Here is a 5237-nt window from a genome sequence, read left to right as displayed (position 1 = left end):
GCATGGGGTGTCCATTCACTCAGGCATCCCCTCAAGTCACCAGAATGGAGGTGCGCAGACAGCAAGAGACCAATGAACAGATACCAGAAAAAATGTCCACACCTAACCTATATCTCGTGCTTCTGTCATGCATTCATGGCTGTTCTGATCCTTCTCCCACTTGGTCTCTCCCAAGATGGTAGCTCCTGGAGCAGCTGAGCATCTTGAATTAGAAAGCACTTAATTTCTTGATTCTGCTACAAATTTCCCTAGTTGTAAGCCCTCCAAGCTTCTAAATATTCCTTTATATGTGGTTCAGAGTTCTAGCACCATCCCCTGAGCCTGATTGGCCCGGTATTCTGTGTTGTTGGTGATGGAGCTCCTAACTGCACGTCTGCCCGATACAGCATCTTCAGTTACCCCAGCTTGAGAAATGCTGAACATGTTCTTCCTTTTTGGTTTTCTGACTCCAGATCTTTGCACATTTTATTGTAATATTTGGCTTTATCTTCTCAAGCTGATCTTTGAAATTTTCTGTTCAGCTCTTGGACCTCCACATTTCTTCCATTTGCTTTAGCATCTCTGTGCTGGAGAGCAAGTTTCATTGTCTCTTCTGACATCCATTTTGACCTTTTCCTTCTTTCTTGTCTTCTTCATGACTGTTTGCTTTCTTCATGCATGATGTTCTTGATATCTATAGAGTGCAAAAAAATATAGTACCAAACCATCCTCACACAACCTTTATTCAGCTTGGTTCATTTATTTGTTGCAATGGCCACACACAATTCGTACACCATACTCAGAGTTAGGGGGTTTATTAGGGAAGTGACAGTTTGGGAGTCAGAAATGCTCAGGGCACAGTTCAGTCACCTGCTAATAAATGCCCAAAGGAGACATCATTCACCGTAAGCCTCAGCCACAAGGCACTTGGCTCTAGCTCCATGGATCAGCAAACCTAGCTCTCCCATTTAAGAGCCTGGCGACACCTTACACTTACAGCAAGCTTTCTGCCCAGAGTCAGTCAGCTTTACTTGTGCTATGGGTTGAGAAGCCCACTACCCTGTCTTGTGTTCTGGTTCTTGGTTCTGCTGCTGTTGCTTTTCCTCCTTTGTCATTGCTTTTCTTCCCTGGATAAAGGATGTTCAATGTGCAGAAATCTCGGGGACCAAAGAATGCTCTCTACTCTCTTTGATGGTAGTAAGATAACCCCCTTTATGCTTCCGAGATGATTTTTTTTAATACCCATCTGGAGTTTCAGGTTTTTATAATTACAATTAGCTCTGTTAACCTCTACAGTTGAATCATATCATCCTATCAATATTTTCTCCCACCTTCTCTTTCTCAAACCCTTCAGGAAAAGAGTAGTTTGATGGGAATTACAAAGACTGGAGGCTGGAAGAGACATATTAAACAATGTGCTAGCCCACATAGACTTTTAAAAAAAACCTACTGAATTAATAATAGAATGTCAGGGGTTTTATTCTTTCTTTCTTTTTTTTTAAGTGTGTTCTTCCCAGTATACTTGTGTGTGATAGTAATGATTTTATTAGATAATTTTTGTATTTTGTTGAATCCCCTTTTTTTGGATTGAACACAAATATGGATCTCTTCTAGTAGGTTGGCCAGGTAGTCATGGAATTTGATGAGTGAGCTCTTCTAGCATTGTATCTCTTTTTTGAAATGTCTTAATTGGTATTCCACAAATTCCTGCATCCTTACTTTTCACCAGTGTCTTTAGTGCAACTAAAACTGCTTCCTTGAGTGACATCAGTTTTTGATCATATGCTACCTCCTGAAATGTTTGAGCATTGCCAAAGTGTTTTTGCTACAGAGACTGTATTCCTTCTCTCTTTTCTTGATGCTTCTGGAGACATTGATTATCTTGCCTATGGAACCCTTCAGTATTGTAATTTGAGGCTTACATTTTCTCTAGTTCTTTCAGCTTGAGAAAAACACCAGGTCTTTGCACTTCTCATTTTAATACTTTGCTTGATTTTTTTTTTAGTTCTTTTATTCATCATTTATTCTAATTGCTTTAGCTACTATACATTGAAGAGTAATTTTCAGTCTCTTCTGACTTCTGTTTTGTTCTTTTCTCTCCTTTTTTTTTTTTAGATTATAAAACCTTTATTTATAAATATGGTTGAAGTCAACGAACAGTGTGACACACCCGTGGTCCTATAGCTGAAAGTAATGCCAAACCCAATGAAGTGGAAATGACCAGGTCGCAAGATTTCACTTCTCCAGCACCTCAGTTGACAGAGTGTTTCTTCAGCTGTTGCTTGTGCTGGATGGAGAGTTGTTTGGGATTCCTCTGTACCATAGAGAGGTCAAACCTTGAGGAAGACCGGTAGCCCACATCCTCAGGTTTGATGGGCTTAATGACATGGCCTGGCTTGGTGATGACCTTGGGAGCAGTCAGCTTTTGGAAGGCCCTCTGAGTATCCATGTATATCCTATAGGGGTATGAATGGTCCTTTCAAACTGGTGATGGTAGGTGAATGGGTATGGAAGCACGTGGATCTCATGAGCCAACACGTGAATGTTGCACTTCTCATTGATAATCGCATTCGGCAAATTCGAGTTGGGAAACTGGTATTGGTTTTTGGCATTGGGCTTCAGGCCCACACCACCGCACTAGCCCCCGCCAGGCAGAGTCAGGTCCACCTCCTTTGACTTACTTGCCTCCACAGCTTCCTGCTTTTCTTTAAAGAAGTCTCAGATGACATCATCCCAGCAAATGCTTCCTTTATCGTATGTTTTTGGTTGCTCTTGTCTTCATCTTCCAACTCCATGGTCATGGGAACTGCCCGAGACTTCACAGAAGGGGGTTTGGTGGTGAGAAGGTTCTGGAGATTAATCATTTGTGCTTTCCTTTTCTTCTTTCGGGTATCAGGCTGATTATCTGGATCCCTCTCTGGCTGCTGCCCTTGCTCCGCACATCTATGGAGCTCCGTGTTTCCGGATTGGCTTTCTTTGCTAAGCTCTTCCAGGTCTTCTATAGTCTGTGCTCTCTGTGTCTTCTGCAGCAACACAGGCTCCTGCTTCTCCTAGGCTGGTGCCTCTGCCTGGACCAGGGGAGTGGCTTCTAAGGAACTCCCTTTCAGCTTCCAGGTCTGATGGGTTTCCTTGTCAAGTTTCTGAGACAGCACCTTCAATTCCGACAGCACCTCCTGGCTGCTAGTATCTTGTGCTTCTTGACTGCCCACAGGCTTACTATCTTGGTTAAGCTTAGACCTTTTCTTAGGGATCATTTTTTCTTAATTTCTCTCAACAATGACCTGTCTTCTGCTTCTGGACTCTGTTCCTCCTCACTTTCTGAATCCTCTTGGGCCATGGACTCAGAGTTGTTCAGGGTCCTTCTAGATTTTCACCTCTTTCATGTCATTGGTGCATCTTAGGCGCTTCAGATTCAGTCCATTTGCATTCATTTGGACTTAGTTCACTCCATCAGGGATAAGGAGTTCATTCTCTTCTACACCAACCTCCTCTTCCTCACTCTCAAATGCTACCTGGAGTTTCTGTGTCAGCTCTTTATTCTTTGCCAGTTGTTCCTGCATGGCTTGGTGAGCCTCTAGGTCATACTTAACCATGATTGCCTTTGACTTGGTTCATTTCACACTGTTCTGGTGCTTAAGGCTCATTTGCTCCAGCATTTAAGCCTTTTCCATTTTTTCCAGTTCTTTTAATGCTGCAGTTGGATTAAGCTTCTGCAGAGTCTCAAAATCTTTTAGGGCTTTCTTGGCCTTTCCTTTCTTCACAATTTTGTGATATTTTTTGCTTTTGATTTTCTTCTCTCTTCGAGCCTTGGCCTCATAGTAGAACTGCAGGACCTCAGCCCTGTTGAGCTCCGCTCAGCGCATCTTAGCTTCTTCCAGGCTCATAGCTTTGTGAGAGGCCTTTTCCACTGGTGTCAGTAGAGGGTCTGTCACTGGTTGTTTGTTCTTATGAAGGCCATTAAACAACTCCTGCTTCCGGGGAGTTCTTGCCTCCCAGCCACTGAGCACATGCTCAAAGGGAGCAAAGGCTGCCTGTTCCTTCTCTAGGGGAAAAACCAGCTGCTCTGCTTTCTGGTTCTTTACAGTAATAGGATCCCACTTGGAGAGAGCATGGGAGGTTTTACTGAATGCCGCTTCTCTATGAATCCATGCAATCTCTTCTTTGTTAAGGGGCAACTCTACAGTTCTTTTCTATTTGACTGTTCAGTTGCTTTTTTACAGTGGCCAAGGAAGGTGATGTTTTAATGGGCTGAAGCAGATCTGAAAGGCCCACCTTTTCTCTTTTTCCTTCAGAACTGACATTGAACTCTGACACCACCTTCAGACTGGCCTCTGATCTCTCAGCCACTTTCCACCAATTCTTTCCATCAAGGGAACTGATTGCTTCCAGAAGCTTTTGATGCTTCCTCTCTCCGTCACCGTCCCCTTCATCTTCACTAATGCTCAAGGGGTAGTCTTTTGGCAAATCCACTAGTTCTTCCTTTTGGTTCAAAGTCAGAAGGCTGCTCTTTGCCAAGGTTGCACTCATTTTCTCAGCCTGATTTTCCTTTTCTGTCTTTTTAATGACTATTTTCTTTCTGCTTGTGTTATATTCCTGATGTCATCTCACAACTAGTTTGGTCTTTGGTCATTATAGTGTTCAATGTGTCAAATGTATTCTTGAGATAGTCTCTAAATTCAAGTGGGATATACCCAAAGTTGTGTTTTGTCTCTGGTGGGTATGTTTCAATTTACTTCAGATTGATTCCAAAATAACTGTAGCACAGAGTAGTGAAAAATTAAGTTGGATTTGGAAGAGGACTGCAACTAGGAATATCATTGTTAATGGCAGATGGATCTTGGCTGAAAACAGAATACTAGAAAGATGTTTGCCTATGTTTTATCAACTATTCAAAGGCATTTATTTGACTGTGTATCTTAACAAAGTATGGATAACATTGCAAAGAATTTATAATTCCAGAAAACTTAATTGTGCTTCTGTGGAACTTGTACACAGAACCAAGAAGCCATTGCTCCAACAGAACAAGAGCGACTGCTTGGTTTAAAACCAGGAAAGATGTGTATTAGAGTTGTAGCCTTTTACCATATATAGTCAATCTGTATGTTGGGGAAATAATCTGAAAAGCTGGACTCTTTATAGGAAAAAGAACACTGATCGGGATTAGAGAAATTCTTATTAGCAACCTACCATATGCAGGAGTCCTGGTGTGGCACTGTGGGATAAGCATTGGACTACTAACCACAAGGTTGACAGTTCAA

At 42.2% G+C, this 5237-nt stretch overlaps 1 protein-coding gene and 1 pseudogene across 1 annotated transcript in view; one reads left to right on the top strand and one right to left on the bottom strand.

The window, feature by feature from the left end:
- SNX24 (sorting nexin 24) overlaps positions 1 to 5237 on the top strand; it is a 236973-nt gene that overhangs the window by 183658 nt on the left and 48078 nt on the right. The window lies entirely within an intron of this gene.
- On the bottom strand, positions 2231 to 4506 carry LOC102821336 (annotated as a pseudogene).

Source organism: Chrysochloris asiatica, unplaced genomic scaffold, assembly GCF_000296735.1.
Source record: "Chrysochloris asiatica unplaced genomic scaffold, ChrAsi1.0 scaffold00171, whole genome shotgun sequence".
In the NCBI taxonomy this organism is placed as follows: Eukaryota; Metazoa; Chordata; class Mammalia; order Afrosoricida; family Chrysochloridae; genus Chrysochloris; species Chrysochloris asiatica.
This window is presented reverse-complemented; position numbering and strand designations above follow the sequence as displayed.